This window comes from Chiloscyllium punctatum, chromosome 10 (assembly GCF_047496795.1).
Source record: "Chiloscyllium punctatum isolate Juve2018m chromosome 10, sChiPun1.3, whole genome shotgun sequence".
Classification (NCBI taxonomy): domain Eukaryota; kingdom Metazoa; phylum Chordata; class Chondrichthyes; order Orectolobiformes; family Hemiscylliidae; genus Chiloscyllium; species Chiloscyllium punctatum.
Genome location: NC_092748.1, coordinates 72,488,514 through 72,506,017, shown reverse-complemented (window position 1 = coordinate 72,506,017; position 17,504 = coordinate 72,488,514). Strand labels below are relative to the sequence as shown.

The following is a 17,504-nucleotide window of genomic DNA, read 5'->3' as shown; positions in this document are numbered from 1 at the left end:
CCACTTCCAGACTTGTCAAGTGGGAAAGTTGAGCATGGAACATAAATGGTCATGTTGCTTTAAGAAAATAGTTTAATGCAGCCTTGTTAAATTACTGGTCCATCCTCCTCTAGTATGGTTTATCACCATCTGAATTACTAATGGGGTGAAAATTGAAGACTTGACTTTTCATCTCACCAAAGAGGCACTTGCTGCAGCCAAGTCCAAAAGACTATAAACATGTTTTTAATGAGAAACAATTTTACTGATAGCAACAAGCCACACTACTCAAATGCCATCATGCACACCAGTTAACATATCGGAACAAGGGCAATGAGCATGGAAGGGGGTCTTAGCAGACGAGCAATGTTTGTGTGTTGTCTGTACAATGGAGGAAGTTGTATGAAGGAACAATGTCTTACTGCGCAATCATCGTCCATTAGTGCTTCATCCGGACAAACCCAAAGAGGAACATCATGATATTAATGGTTCACAGATCACTCAAGTTAAAGATCAAAGTCAATAAGCCAAAGATCTGCTAGACTTAGAAAATAAAATAAATGTGTTCTGGAAGAATTGTGAAACCTCCAGATAGCTCAAATTTGTGAAATCAAAATACCTGTGGAGCTAGAAAGAGTAGTGGTAAATGTAATATATGGTTAGAATCAAAAATGATGGAAATGTTATTTAAGATAATTCTGAAAGAGTTGAAATGTTTGAGCTGCACAGAGCTCAGCCCAGTCTTATGATATCATAAAGCCTTTGATAGAGTATCATTTTAGATCTGCTGTGGTCTCTTGATGGAAAGACATGTCTTTATCTCAATTGGTAAAAGCTAATATGTCTAAGAGTTAATGTAACCTGAATGTAGTTGCAGATATGCAATCAATTGCATTGTATTATCTCAGGGGAGAAAGTCTTAGAATTTTGTTGTCCATTTTCAACCACGGGCTACTGAACAGCCCCTTACACAGCATCCTAGCCCAAGCAGAAGCCACCATGGCTTATGCCCAGGCATTACACCACACATTAAAGCACGGTGAGCAGCAGTATATGCAATGGTTTGTCTATATATGATGTGAATGGACTCATTTTGCTGAGGTGTAGGCAATTTTGAAATGAAACTATTGCTGTTGCTGAGAGCAAATTGTTAAAAACAGGAAAGGCGAAGGTCCAAGAAAATAGTGTAAAGAAAACACATACCAAACGGCTGTAAGGACGAAAAGGAAAATTGGGTCAGAAAGACAGTGGTGGTTGAGTGGAATAGGTGACACCTGAGAAATGAAAACTCTGACTTAATTGAAGATGAATGAAAATATAATTCCCTGTTCATATTGTGAAGGCCCATTGGCTTTGAAGCTACAGCTTCATGATTCTGCCCAACCAGGGGTGACTGGTTTTGATGACATGAATATTGCTTGATTCATAATATTGCCGCTGAAGGTGTGTCAGATGAAGTTCAAGTTTAACAAACATGGTCACTGATTCAAAATTGGATATCAAGATGGTTCTCAATGAAGTATTATGAAAATAATCCCGTTGTGCCCATGTTATTCATATTATTTTGTTACCTCAGCTGAATCATATAACTTACCTATTAATTTTAGTGTTGCTTTACAGTAGTGGAATGTTTTTAGCTAAAGTCTAAAATGTTTACACTTAGTCATCTACAAAAGCTCATCTTCATAACCTATGTTTTAAACTGTCTCTTTGGTACAAGTTAAAATGAAATAATGAAAAGAACCATGTGAACTGCTCTGACTTCTGCCTGAAATAACCAAGTAAAACGAAGACTGGGGAGGCCCAGGTTGCGATCTGTTGAAATGCACATGCCAGGTTTAACACACCAAAGCAGATGTTCCATTTATTGCAGAATATCTGCAGTGGAGACTTTTGAACAGAAACCAAGAGGGAGGGGAGTCTGAGGGGGGGTGGGGGGAGAGTGGGAGGTGGAGAGGGGAAATGGGGTTGACGGGATGGGGGAAGAGAGAGAGACACACAGACCGACAGATAGACAGAGAGATAACAGAAATGGCAAACTAACACACAACAGCCTTTTCCTTACTATCTGACTGAAATACTAATGACAGGTCATTCTGTAGCCATGGAAAAAGAACTGGCAGGAATTTAAGAACTCTGAAAGGTTTGTCTTGACTTGGCTGCTGGAAGGAATCTTTGGGATAAACCATGCTGTTAGAGGTCAGTTAGGGATTTTGCAGGAGACTGAAGGGAATAATTTTTGATGAAAGCTGGACCGAATGATTTGGCATAATGGACATTAAAGGTGACCTTGGATAATTTCCTGAAAAGACAGCAATTCTACTGAAAAGATGCTGAAAGGTGTGGAGAAATGCAATGTTGATGCATTGGTTGCATTAAGATATTAGTTATATTTTCTGTAGTTTAGTGTATGAATTGCCAAGTAATGTTTGTGCTATTAATTCACTTGTTGCAATGTTTAACATTTAAAAATTTTGTTGTGTAATTTCTTCAAATTGACTACTAGGAATTAAAATATATTTTAAAACATTATTAGTCTCTGCCAGGATCATAACAATAGCAGAAGTGTAAGTACAGAACAGACAAAAATGATGTGTATTTGAAGTCATTCAAATATGTAATTCACCGTCCAGATCGCTGTTTGGTAAATAAGTGCTAGCTTGGGAGACTGAAATAAAATGAAACTTGTAATGCAGTGTGAATATTGTTGTTTGATAGAAACCTCATGATACATTTTTCACCACAATGAGAGTGTGAGCAAATATCTCATGCTTCAATCACCTTTCCTTAAATTGTTGATATGATATTCAAAGTATGTGCTGGAAATAATTTACTGCAAGCCTAATTATGCACTTAGTTTCATGTGAGAAAATTTCCAGCATATTGACATAAATAAATTAATTTTATGCAGTTTTGTTTATGAAATGGTATATGCTACACGTTGTGGTCCTAAAGTAGGTAACTCAGTCTACTTTTGATTCTCCCTGTGTTGTTTTAGGTCCAGCGGTGAAAATGCACACTTGGTGTTGTGTTGTGGAGCAATAGATTATCCCATTGTTCTCACCTTCTACATATTGTGCTTTGAGAATGATCAGTAGTGGTTCTGGTGTGAGTACTCTTTGATTTAGTTTTAGTCATAGTAGATCATGAACAGAGATGAAGAAATGTTTCTATCTTAGTAGGAGATTTTTCCTGGTGGCACAATAGCATAAATGTAAAGGAGCCAGATTTTGATCCTGCCCAACTAATTTTGTGGCGACTGTGTCTGTGGTAGGTTACCCTGACTTTGGGGTCTTTTCACAGGCATCAGAAATATCTGATGAAGTAGTCTGACTCCTGAAGCAGCATAAAGGGGCAGACATTACATAAAACATTCTGCGCTGAGAGCACTTGTGTTGTGTCTTGCAACCTATCAACAATAAGCTTTTTGAGGGACATAATTTGATATCATCACATGTATGTAATCTGATGCTATAAAGCTCTCTGACTCCATCTTTTACTGAATTCTGTCCATTCTGAGGGCAGTACATCCAAATTGCTTAACTTAAACTTGACAAACAAGTACATTTGATTGTAGTATTCTGTGTAAATACCAGAAATTTCCAACTCCTGAGCACTAGTCAGTAGTGTGTGGTATACATTCAGTTGTGTAACATCTTTTATTGTTCTTCAATGTTTTTATTCACTCTTGGTATGTGGGCATCACTATCATTTATTGCCCATTCCTAGTTATCCTCGAAGGTGGTGGTGGGCTGCCTTCCTGAACTCATGAAGTACAGGAGCTGTAGGTTGACTCTCAATGCCCTTAGGGACACTGAGCGAAGAGCAATATATCTGCACCTATGTTATTCCAGATGGAAATGGTTGAGTTTGGAAGGCGCTGTCTCAGGATCTTTGGTGAATTTTTGCAGTAGATTGTACATGTTGCTGCTACTAAGCCTCAGTGATGGAGGGAGTGAATGTTTATGGTTACGATGCCAATCTAGCATGCTGCTTCATCCTGGATGATGTCAAGCTGCAGCCATCTAAGCAAGTGGGGAGTATTCCAGCACACTCCTGACTTGTACCTTGGAGATGGTGGACCAGCTTTGGGAGTTCACAAGGTAAGTTACTTGCAGTATTCCTAGTCTCTGACATGTTCTTGTATCTTGTTTATGTAGTGAGTCCATTTGAATTTCTGGTCTTTGGTAACCTCCAGAATGTTGATAGGGGATTCAATGATTCTTATGCAATTAAATATCAAAGAGTGGTGGTTTGATTGTCTTTTACTGGAGATGGTTATTGCCTGGCATTTGTCTGGTAGTGAATGTTATTTGATACTATTCAGCCTAAGCCTGAATGTTGTCCAGATTTTATGGCATTTAAACATGGACTGTTTAAGTGTCTGAGGAGTTATAAATAGTGCTGAATAATGTGAAGTCATCAACAAACATCCCTACTTCTGACCTCATGATGTCATTGATGAAATGACTGAAGATGGTTGGGCCTAGGACACTAGTCTGAGCAACTTGTCCAGAGATCTGCTGGAGCAGAGATTACTGACCTCCAATAACCATACCCACCTTTCCGTGTGTCCAACTAGCAGAGAGTTTGCCTCCTGATGTCAGTTGATTTTGGTGTTATTAGAGCTGCACCAAATAATTTAATGAAAATAAATATTTTTTTAATTCACAAAATTGTTAAATTTCACCACTTATCTCCAAATAGTTTCCTTTTCCTGTACTTTAATAGTTTCTTTGATGATTTCTTGTCCATTTTTCTGAATGTATTTTCAGCTAGGAATATTAAGCTCCTAAACCTCCTGCTATTTGAGTCAAGTCCCTATATTGCTGCTCGATCATAATCAAATGTGGCACTTTGTTTCTGCAGTTCATTGACCTGTTCTCTATATTCTGTTTGCCAACATACTTAAAATCCAAAACTTGCATTTGCCCCCTCGTAAGTTTCTTCAGTTAAGTTCCCACACTTGATACATTTTACCAATTTTTTACTTTGTTTTTGATTAAGTAACAGAAAACATTGATAAAGTGAATGCAATGGATGGGGTCTAATTAAAATTTTAAGAACCATATGATCAAAAAAATTAAGTTCACGTGCTCGGATTATGAATGTCAACTAAAATATTGGTTAAAGGACACAAAGCAACAAGTGATCAAGGAGGAAAAATTATACAAGTGGGAAATAATGGAGGCCATACAGGAAGGACACTTTAATTGTCATTAGTGCTTATATTCTGCACACAAATCAAATGAGCAAAAGTGATATGGCAGACAAATTTCTACAATGTATCAGGAATTTTTCTTAGCATGTACATTACAGAACTTACCCGGAAGCAGGTTGGTATAGATTTAGTAATATGTAATGAGTTAAGATTATTAAGAGATCTTACAGGTAAGGATCTACCTATCTACAACATGGTAGAATTTTAAATTCAAATTGAGGGAGAACAACTGGGGTCTCAAACCAGTGTCCCCAACTGAAATAAGTACAGCTGCAGATGTAGGAAGGAAACGTTTAAACAAGCTGGGAAAATAGACTGGGGAAAGTGGTTGAGCAGTGGCAGACATATAAGTAGATTGTTCATAATGCTCACCAAAGGTTTATTCTGGCCTAAAAGGAGAACTTGATAAGAAGGAAAAATAGCAAGTTAATAAATTCAGTCAAGGAGAGTATCCAATAAAAAAAAATTAAACCATACAAACTAGTGAAAACTAGTGGGCAAACAAATTAGATGGCGTTTGGTCTGAAGAATAAAAAGGTGAACTATTATTTAAATGAAGAAAAGTACAGCACAGCAGACTTTAGGTGTTCTTGTACACAAAATACAAATATTTGCATTCAGATACAGCAAATAATTAAGAAACCGAATGGAATTTTGGCCTTTATTGCTAGCAGTCTGAAAATAGAAAGGACTTGTACAAGATATTGGTGAATCATCTGGAGTACTGTGTGCAGTTTTGGTCCCTGTATTTAAGAAAGAATGTACTGGCATTGGAGGCAATTCAAAAGAGATTCAATTGTCTGATTCCTGGGATATAAAGGCTTATCAGCTTAGGCTTTTATTTGTTAGAGATTAGACAAATGAGGGGTGATCTTATTAACATGCCAGACTCTGAGGGGCTTGATGGGATAGATATTGAGAAGTGGTGGAATCTCAAACTAGGGGGCATATTTGCAGGAAGAGGGGGCACAAATTTAAAACTGAGATGCGAAGGAATTTCTTCTCTGTGGGTAATAAATGCCAGGAATTCAGTGATGGCTAGATCACAAAGTATTTAAAAAGGAGGTAGATAACATTTTGTAATATCAGGGAGGGTTATCTTGAACTGGCACAAAGAGAATTTGAGCCCTGAGGCAGATCAGCCACTGTCTTGTTGAATGTTGCTTGAAGGGCTGGGTGTCAAGGTGCTGGAAAAGCACAGCCAGTTAAGCAGCATCCAAGGAGCAGGAAAATTGATGTTTCAAGCAGAAGCTCTTTGTCAGGAAGGGTGCTCCTGCTCCTTGGATGCTGTTCGACCTGCTGTTCTTTTCCAGCACTACTCTGATCTCCAGCATCTGCAGTCCTCACTTTCTCCCAGTTGAGGGACTGGATAGTTTACATTTTCTTACATTCTTGTAAAATTAGACAAAGCCAGAATTAGATGAACCCAGATATTTGGAGGATTGTGGTCTGGAAGAGATGAAAGAGATGGAGAGAGGTGAGACTGTTGAGGCCTGTATAGGTAATAATGAGTCAAAGGTATTCAACATGGAAGAAGGCCCTTTGGCCCAACTCATCCATGCTGACCACGTTTCTTAAACCGAGCTAGTCCCATTTGCCTGCGTTTAGCCCATATTCCTCTAAATCCTTCCTGTTCATGTACCTGTCTAAATGCCTTTTGATGAGAATTTTAAAGCCAAATACATTCTTAAACCGGGACCAATTGAAGCCACCGAGTTTAGGGATTTTAGGTGACCTAGTCAGTATGAAGCTATGGGCAGCAGAGATTTTTGTTGATCTCCTATTTCAGAGGAATACAGAGAATATTTAAGGTTGGTCAGGAATGCATTGAAATAGTCCAGCCTAAAACTGAAAAGTTGATGATGAACATTTTGTCAGCAGATGTGCTAAGACAGAGACAGTGCTGTGATTTATCACAGTGTGAATAAGTAGTCTTAGTGCAGACATATGGTCAAACGCCAGATGTCTCTGAGGTTGTGAACAGTTTGGTTCAGCCTCGCACAGTTGCCAGGGAGATGAATCGATTCAGTCGTTAATGAACTGAATGAAATGACTGACTGTAATCGGGCAAAATGCAAAAGATGTGGTGAGTTGCAGGCAAACTCCCCCTGCTGATGATGTGGAATCACTGAATCTAACCTACACTTGATCCAAATCGTTGAAGTGATGCTCTTGCTTTCCACTTCATTGCTATCTCTAACCAGGCTTTCTTTCTGTGAGGCATCTTTTTTCCACTTCACCCTGACCACATTCCATTTGACCCCAACTGATATCAGCGCCTCAAAGGAGACATCTGAAAGCTTTGAGATAATCTACCTCATGTCTTCCAACCATCTTCAACGTGGCACACAGAAGAAGCTAAGTTTGAAAAGTTTAAAAGTTTTTGAATACATCTTCTCCAATAGGCTCATCCAGAGAATCATATCCTGCAGCAAGAGGTCATTTGGTCCATCGAGTTTTCACCAACTCTGTGAAGAGAGTATATCACCCAGAACCCCACCGTATCCCACGGCCAATCCACCTAACCTGCACACCCCTGGACTGTGGGAGGATACCAGAGCATTTGGTGAAAACCCACGCAGACACGGGGAGAATGTACAAACTCCACACACACGGTCACCCAAGGCTGGAATCAAATCCAGGTCCCTGGTGCTGTGAGGCAACAGTACAAACTACTAAAACCACCGTGCTGCTCCTTTTTAGTCTTTTTAAAATCTTTTGAATATGCTGCCTTAGGTCCCCCAGTGGAAACCACAAACAGGTTAGCAGTCATCCTGCTGCTCCTGCTACTGACCAACCAGCCTTACCAATCACTTTGTAAAGGGTCCTAGTTGTTCATCTTGCCCTGCCTTTAAGGTGATGATGATTTTTACAGGGCAATGCCAGTCTTGCGCCCCCCCCCCCCCCCCCATTAGCTGCCAATGACACATTTTAAGAAACCAAAGGCTTTTCAGCAGGTTGAATAGTGTTAGAATAGAGGTGATTGTCAGTGATGCTTAATTGGTTAAGGCAAATACTATCACGCATGGGCCGTCACATGTACCTTAACTAAACAGTGACTGTCAGGAGAACTGGCTAAAAGGAAATACCCTGTCAGCTTAACTTGACGTCACGTTTAGGGAGGGACTATAAGACAGGTCAGCCGAGTGTGTTCAAAAAGCAATCATTTCCTCTTAACCACTGAACAGAAAGAAAACTTCGAAAGCGTTGAACAAAAGAAAAACTTGCTGAGAAGTGAGGTAGCACAAAGGTAAACCTTCTTCCTCCTCCTTTGTTTAAACGTTACTGATATTTGGATGCTTGGTTACTGCTCACTTCATTTTGTTCATTTTTGTCAAAATAATCAAAACCATTTCCACCATTATGCATGTTATAAATTAGAATTGTTGAACTGGTCAGTAATATTTTTCTAAGCAAGTGCCCATATGTAGGCTATCATAGTTTGGCTAAACGCGAAGTACAATAAATTATTTAATATATTACAAATGCACAGTAAAAACAGTGATTCATGCATCCCTTGTGTGCCTGGGTGAAGTTTTAGTGGAGTGTCTGACCGATGCGTGTGAATTTTATGTCAGTGCAGCATAGCTGGGTGGGATATTGAAACGAGTGAGAAAGGGTCCCCCATTCGAGCATTTTTGGCTGCTTTCAAAATTAAGCTTGGATAACATCAGAAACGCAGCTACTTATAAACCTTTACGGTTGTTGCTAAACGGAGAATCGTATTTTCCTGACAATATTGCTGTTACTTTTAAAAGTGCCTGTTGAATGATTAGCTTTTGAGCAGGTTTACCTTTCATTTATCACCTCGCAATATGCAGGTCTTGATGAATCATTTAGGTTTGCCATAATGTGTCTATCGTAATTGGAATGTCTAACATGATTTAACCATTCCGAAATTAAAGTGGAATAAAGGGCTCAAACCCAAATGAATAAAAATAGCTATCTTAAGCTATTTTTTTTTTAAAAAAGCTTTCTTTCTGTCAAGATGTGTTGGGTGTGGTACAGTATTCTTATTTAGCAAAGTATTTGCATTATCAACTTGGCTTTTTCCCCGAGAGACTGTTGGACTTGACTGACAGTTTAGCTGCTGGTCCCTGCAGGCAGGTATAGTTTGTTTTTATGTTTTTTTCCACAGGCAGTAGTGGTGACGATTCATATAGAGCAGGCTTGAAAATAAAAAGACCAGGTTTTCTGAATCAGTGCATGTTTTAAGCATTACCTGTGATAGGTGGGAAGAAGGAGCAGAATTTTGCAACTAATGAGATTATAGATAAAAGGAAAGAAGTTGGACAGATATTTTGAAACAGTTAAAATTATACTCTCCTCTTCTCATTTCTGTTGAGACCAGATGGTACACCTGACAGATGTTTATTTGTTCAGATGTGAATTAGAGTTTACACTATGGTGTATCATACTCCTCTGTGTCAGCTTATTTGCTGTTGAAACTCTCATCCATGCCTTTGTTACTTTTAAGTTTGACTATTTGAACACACTCATGGTTTACTTTGCATGTTCTATCTTCTATAAAACTGAGATCACCCAAAACCTTTGTATGGCCTGGCTTGCACCCATGACCCTTGAACCTGCTGACTTACAATGGCTATTTATCAAGCAATACTTCATTTTAAAAATGATCACACTTGTTCTCTATCTGCAGTACCTTCCTGCCCATAAGTCGTTAAGATGTTTGTGTTTTTGTCACTCTGTCTGATCTCTTCAGAATCCCAGTTTTAATCACTTAACTATTGGTAGCTGTGCTTCAGCTGCAAAGGCTTTAAACTCTGGAATTTTGTTCTGAAGCTTTTCAGCATCTCGACCTCGCTTTCCTTTAAGGTAGTCATTAAAAACATAGCTTAACTGAACTTTTAGCTATCTGTTTGAACATCTCCTTATTTGGCTGATATTTTAAAAAATAAAATGCTCATGTGAAGCAAATTGGGGCCTTTTTTATTTTATGTTAAAATTGCCAGATAAATACATGCTGTCATTGATGGCCCTTCCCAGGGACTGTTATCGATTAAATTATTTTATACACTGAGGTAACAATACTAATTACATTGTGTGATAGTCAAATATCATCGGCTCATTTGTCTTTGAAAGTTAATTTGTATATTAATATTTAATTGCCATTATTGTGCAACTAACCTGGACATTGCATGCGAAGTGTGAGAAGTTATCAACTTGTGTTGTTGAAGCATAGAATCAATAATGTATAAAGATTTGTGATATTTTTCTCTAATTTAATTTGTTAGATTCTTTCTCTTCCTAATTTTTCAAACAAGCCGATGAAAATTACCATGGATGGAATTTAGGAATGGTAGGCATTTTCTTGCATACAATCTTATAGTTTTTTTTTAAATTATAGAAAGTACTTGTAAACTCCAGGAAATAACAAAAAAACAAGATTTTGCAATCAAAATTTGCTTGGTGGTAGCTGACATTGTTCCATATCTTTGCAGTTTGAGTTCGATCTGAATGCATGGACAGTTGGCAAACCCTGCAAAGTAGACTTCTGATGAGTAATGGATAAAAGTCAAATATGGGAATATCTTTTATAACCGCTTTCCATTTTGCCTCGATTTTGATAGGGAGGAAACAAGAAAACAAACTTGTGGTTGGGAAATCCATAAATACTGGGAACTCTGAGATCCTGCAAACTTTAATGGCAAGATCTCAATAAAAATGTGTTACGCTGTTTCCACATGAGCGCCAGATTAATTGATGAGCTGCAAACTAAGCCTGCTGTAGAAAGCCATAGTCAGGAACCATTGGTCCGTGGCAATTATAAAAGATGTCTTGGACGTGCTTTAATTGTGGCAGATGTCATAGATTTGGGAAACGAGTGAATGATTTGACAGAAGATCTTCTTAAGGATAGAGTGAAGAACACCATCTCCTGATTGACAAGCAATTTTTCATCTTTTCATTTGTCAACTCCCTTTCATGTAGGCCATGTCCTTGGCAACTGAACCTTCAACTGACTCCCAAAATGTGAAGAGTTAAAATTTCTGTTACAAATCTACTAATCTACCTTCATATGTTCATCCCTTGGTGTCTTTGGTTAATAGAAATCTATCAGATTCAAAATTAAAATGAAAAATTGAGTGGCAATTGCCATTTGAGGAAAAGAGTTTCAAACTTCGATCATTACTTTCATTATGAAGTGTTTGCTAATTTTATTTTTGAAACGGCTGACTGATTTTTAGACTACACACCCTAGTCCTGAGCTCTTTAACCATCAGAAATAGTTTTCTCTATAACCCTATCCATTCTCCTCAATATCTTGTAAACCTGTCAAATCATCCCTCATCTGTCAAACTTTTGGGAAAGGTTTTAATTTGCACAGTTGCTGCTCATAATTTAACCCTTGCAATCCAAGTCTCAATGGTAAATATACCCTGCATTCCTTCCAAGGCCAATACGTTCTTCCTAAGAACTGCTTTTAGTGCTCCAGCTATAATCTAATTAGCGTTTTGTATAACATGACCTCAACTTCTATTCCAGTCATTTAAATTTAAAGAGTGGCATTCCATTCACCTTTTTGATTATCTTCTGTAATTACCTTTGGTATTTTAACTTATGTAGATGACCCCCAAGTCTCTTTGGAACTTCAGTATTTCTAGGAAGTACCCTGTTCTATGCTTTTCAGATCCAAAGTAGATTGGCAAATAAGTTAATGTCGAAATTAATCTGCTGATGTTTTGCCTATGCTCTTAAACTGTAATATGTCATTGTAATAACGAGTTTTGAGAAGATTTGTAGCTCAGGTTGAGATTTTGGATGTAGGTTTGCTCGCTGATCTGAAATGTTCATTTCCAGACGCTTCGTTACCATACTAGGTAACATCTTCAGTGGACCTCAGGCGAAGCAATGCTGAAAATTCCTGCTTTCTATTTATATATTTGGGTTTCTTTGAGAGAGGGTCACCAGTATCCTCACATATGGATGAGGAAGGCCACCACTTTGACTGGGACAACACATCCATCCTAGGTCAAGCCAAACGAAGACACGCATGAGAATTCCTAGAAGCATGGCATTCCAACCAGAACTCTATCAACAAACACATCGAGTTCGACTCCATCTACCATCCACTGAGAAAAGGAACAGGAGGTGACTTAACAGGAAATAACATCACAGGAAATGACATCACCAACCCAAAGAAATCCAAACATGTAAATAGAAAGCAGGAATTTTCATCATTGCTTCGCGTGAGGTCCACTGAAGATGTTACCTAGTATGGTAACGAAACATCTGGAAAAGAACCTTTCAGTTCAGCAAGCAAACCTACATCCATGTCATTGTAATTTTAGAATTCCATCTACACTGCTTACATTATTATCTATTCTTGTATCACTGGAAAATTTTGTGACCTGGTGTCCTGGGATGTGTCATGGTAAGAGTACTTAATGATCTCCACTGTCTCACTTAAATATTTATTTTTTAATCATTTTAAACATTCATTTTAAGATTTCTTGATATTTTTGATTACTTCATCCAAGCTGCTGGATATTTTAAATCCCCTGAAATTTGAATTTGTGTGTCTCTTGGCTACAGTTAGTTATTTTATACAACTTAGTTTGCAAGAGGTAATTTGCATCTGAAATCAATCTTAATATCTGTTTGCTGGCAGCATGCTATAGGTTATAATTTACAAAAGTTGATGCTGTTATATAACATTTCTTTACTCCCTTTAACAATTGTAACTTGTTATATGAAATCAGTGATTAATATTTGCCATATGGACATTGGAGTGCTTTTTAAAACATTAGACACTACAGCCTCTTGGTAATCATTTGTAACAGTAAAGACTTGGATTTCTTTCACTATGATATTCTTGTGTCAGTCTTCTCTTTGACTTGTGTTAATGGCTCCTTGCTATTCTCCACTTCATATTCATTAGTATCACTCTCTAGTACATTCTCCAAGTCACCTTAATTAAATTTACATTTTGATGCTGAGTGTCACCAAGAGATGACTGGGATTATCACTGCCCTCACCTCATCATCACGAGAGAGCCACGTTTGTGCAGTTCCAGTAGTGATGTCATTGAAGCAATAATGGAAGCCACTTTCATTTCGCACCTTCCAAAGATCAAGACCACTGGCGTTTATTAGAGAACATCTATTAACATAGAAAATAAAATCCATAGAAACCCTACAGCGTGGAAACCGGCCCATCGGCCCAACAAGTTCACACTGACCCTCTGAAGAGTGACCCATTCCTCTACCTTTATATTCACCACTGACTAATGCACCTAACATATATGTCCCTGAACACTATGGGCAATTTCCCATGGTCAATTCATCTAACCTGCGCATCTTTAGATTGTGGGAAGAAACTGGAGCACCGGAAGAAACCCACGCAGACACAGGGAGAATATGCAAACTCCACACAGTCACCCGAGGTGGAATTGAACCAGGGTTCCTGGTGCTGAGGCAGCAGTGCTAACCACTGAGTCACTGTGCTGCCCCGTAGGAACAGGAGTAGGCAGCTTGACACTCCCAACAAAATCAAATGATATATTAATTCAGGTCAAAGCAGCTCACCTGATTGGCACCACATCCACAAGTCTCTCCTCTTCCGATGCTCAATAGAAGCAGTGTGTACTATCTACAAGACGCACTGCAGAAATTCACTGAAGATCCTTATACAGCATCTTCCAAACTCATGACTGCTATGATTTATAAGGAGAAGGGCAGCAGATACATGATAACACCATCTGCAAATCAGCACCACCCACCACCCAAGCCATTTGCCATCTTGACTTGTAAATGTATTTCTGTTCCTTCGCTATCACTGGGTCCAGCTCCCAGAATCCTTTCCCTAACAGCAGTGGAGGTGTACCTACCAGACATGGACAGTGGTGATTCAAGAAGGCAGCTCATGACTGCATTAGCAAAGGTAACTACAGACTGGCAATAGATGTTGGCCCAGCCACCAATACGTATGTCCCATCAGTGAATTTTAAAAAGTTAGAATTAACTAATTTACATGAAAGTGTAAAGAGAGTTTTTATTCTAGAACTTCCAGTTTAAGACAAGAACTGCTTAGAATTACTTATCTGTATGTTTTCCCTTTCTTTATGGAAAATTACTCGCTTAGTTTTCTGCTGACACTGATTAAAATCAGGATATTGGGAGTGAGCTATGTTCAATTTTCCAGGTACTTCATGCTCAATATAACAAAAGCTTACTTTTCTTCAATATCTCGGGTGCACTGTATAAAGGATGGTGAAAGGTAATGGCACAAAGGATAATTGGGGCAGACATGTCAAGTTTTGAGGGCTTGGGATAAACAAGTAGATGAAGACAACAAATTGGAGCTCGACTGGAATTGGGAAAGGGAGAAAAGCTAACGGGTGCGACTTTACTGGGGAAATTGAAAACTATGCGCTGGTATATGGGATCTCAGTTGAGTGTGGTAGTAGTAGTGAACTGGTGAGTAGAAACAGTGCCAAAAGAGGAACAACCAGTAAAGGTGAATGAAGTCTTGGGCCAATACTTTGGGTAAATAGCAAAGGAGGGTCTGCACCAATAGTTGACTAGGGATCAAGAGTGTATGGTGGAGGCTGTGTAGCCTGATTTTAGATCACAAACTCAAATCCACCATTTATGTTGGCCTGAGAAAAGTTTTCTTTTAATTTCAAAAATATATTTTATTCATAAAAATATATTTATATACAAGTATAGAGACCAATGCAATTTGGTTCTATACAGTAGCATACAGACAAACCATCAAACATTGAAGTTGATGGTCCTACAGGTGCAGTCAATGTTTATATGGGTGTGCATCCTGGAGAACAGATGGTAGAATACAGTCCTGTGTCATGGATCTACTTGGGACAAACCTTGACAAAACCCACTGCATCTTTCTCAAGCCTTCTTTTGCAAAGGCACATTTCAGCAAGAAATATGTGACTACCTCTAGCTAACCTGCCCACTACTGCCCACAGCCCCTTTGAGTGTGCGGTGGTGCAGATGGTCTGGGCATATGCGAAGGATCTCACAGGCAGTGGCCTGCTCACCATGATCCAAGAGATGTCTTGGTGCATGTTGGAAAGTTCAGGCATTCTGCCAAATGATTTTCTCAGGATCTACACTCTCCTCTTCCTGCAGGGTCTCGAGGACTCTACATGCTGACCACGTCCTGATGGACTTGTGGTTAAAGGTGCTTTCCTTTGCAAATTTCTCACAGAAGGACAGGTGATAAGGAATGGTCCAACTACTTGGAGTGTTCAGAGGCAATGGAGCCAGTCCCTCCTTTCACAACACTGGCGACAGTTAGAACCTCAGTACATAGTGACACTTCGTATTTAAATACTGAAGGTCTATACACAATTTGATGCAGCCACACTCCAAGGTGGCCATCAGGATGAAAATGGTATTAGGTACGTTCTTACTTCCTGCCTTATCCAAGAGCTTTTGATATTGTGTCCCTGCTGACACAGTCCATCCTGGACCTCCAGTTGAAGTGGAAGACGTGGAGACTGTGGAGCAACAAAAGTTGCAGCCTACACCATTGGCTTCTCTCTCGGAGCAATGATTCCATAAACAACCACATGCCAAGTGCTCCTTTGGTAAATGTTGGCTTCTGATTTGAAACCATGCTGATTTTACAACTGAAACTCAAGTTTTAATTAACAGCAAATAAACTGTTGTAAAGTTGGGTCTGAGGAATAAAGCAACAGTCCTGGCAGTGAGAATGCTTTTACTACCATACCTTTTGAGTGAGCATATTGTAATCATTTTTTGAGAAGAGTATCAGCTCTCTTTTTTAAATTTTCTGTTTGTTTGCAATGGTATCAATCAGGATAGATTGAATATCTTTTTCAAAAACGTGAGTTTTTGAGCAGTTTTGGATTTTATCGATAGTTTGTCAACTCTGTAAACTCCACTTGGAAAGTCAAGTTAAGCTTAATTCAGGTTTTCTGTTGCACTTTGTTGTAAGTGATAAAAATCTAAAATAAGAAATTGTAGATTGGGTCGGAGGATTGGCATATATTCGGTGATCCAACTGTTCAATATGTTGGTGGCCATAGTATATTTGCCAATATAACAATTGGCTTGTTTTAAGGTGGAGTAGAAAAAAAGCAAATCAATTTATTGAGTTGTAAAAAATGAAGGCTGCAATGAAGTGGATTATTTCTTCAGGAATTGTTAGACTATTAAGGTATATTGTTAATTTATAGCACCAGAACTAGGACAATAGCTTTTACCAAAATTTCTCCAATTTGTTTTGAATTGTAGCATTCTTTCTTAACTGCAAGAAATTAAGTCTGAAAACAAGATGATAAAAGCATCAGTTTTGTAGTAATCTTCTTGCAAAACATTGAACAATGTTTTTCAAAGTTAACTTCATTTTAATAATAAATGGAACATGGTAGTTTGACTTTGGTAACATTGACATTCCATGTCTTTTTGCTATAGTGCAATTAAAATTATTTGAATGTTTGAAAGAACACTTTCCATAATTAATTTTGGTTTTCCTGGAAATAAAGCAGCACAGCAACTTTCACAAACTGGAATGTTAACATGAGGAATTGTTTGAGTTGGTTTACTCTGCTCAAAAGTTGAGTTAGTTCATATTGGCAATTTGCAGCGAGCCATTGCATCCCGCTCCAAGATCATTCACTACCTTGAGTCTGCTGTATCACTCAATTAGAATTGCTGGTGGCTCAGTGGTTAGCACTGCTGCCTCACAGCGCCAGGGACCCGGTTTCGCTTCCTGCCTCAGGCCACTGTCTGTGTGGAGTTTGCACCTTCTCCCTATGTCTGCATGGGTTTCCTGCAGGGGCTGAGGTTTCCTCCCACAGTCCAAAGATGTGTGGTCAGGTGAACTGGCCATGATAAATTGCCCATAGTCAGGGGTAAATATAGGATGAGTCGGTGTGGACTTGTTGGGTCGAAGGGCCTGTTTCCATACTGTAGGGAATCTAATCTAGATCATGCAAGTCTCTGTCTCAACTTTATCCACCTTCATCTATATTTTACTGATACCCCTATTTAACAGAAATAGAATCATAGAGCTATAAAGCATGGAAACAAACCCTTCAATCCAACCCATTTGACCTAGTCCCATTTTAGAACACTTGGCCCATATCCCTCCAAACCCTCCTTATTCATATACCATCTGGATGTGTTTTCAATGTTGCAATTGTACCCACGTCCTCAATTTTTCCTCTGGCAGCTCATTCCACCCTCTACGTGAAAAAGTTACCCCAGAGGTCTTTTTAAATCTTGTTGTCTCACCATAAACCTATCCCGTCCACTTTTGGACTCACCCACCCTGGGGAAAAAAAGATA

At 38.8% G+C, this 17,504-nt stretch overlaps 1 protein-coding gene across 6 annotated transcripts in view; it reads left to right on the top strand.

Annotated features, from left to right (window-relative positions):
* The window catches only part of cobll1b (cordon-bleu WH2 repeat protein-like 1b), a 171,395-nt gene that overhangs the window by 77,040 nt on the left and 76,851 nt on the right, over nucleotides 1-17,504 (top strand). Inside the window, exons 1-2 of one of the 6 annotated variants that reach the window (XM_072579486.1) lie at nucleotides 8,350-8,450; nucleotides 10,456-10,520. The exons of 4 other annotated variants lie outside the window; for them this stretch is intronic. The gene's annotated coding sequence lies outside the window, so the exon portion shown is untranslated. Of the gene's footprint in view, nucleotides 1-8,345; nucleotides 8,451-10,455; nucleotides 10,521-17,504 lie in introns of those variants that run through there. One more of the 6 variants, XM_072579484.1, reaches the window with a different exon arrangement.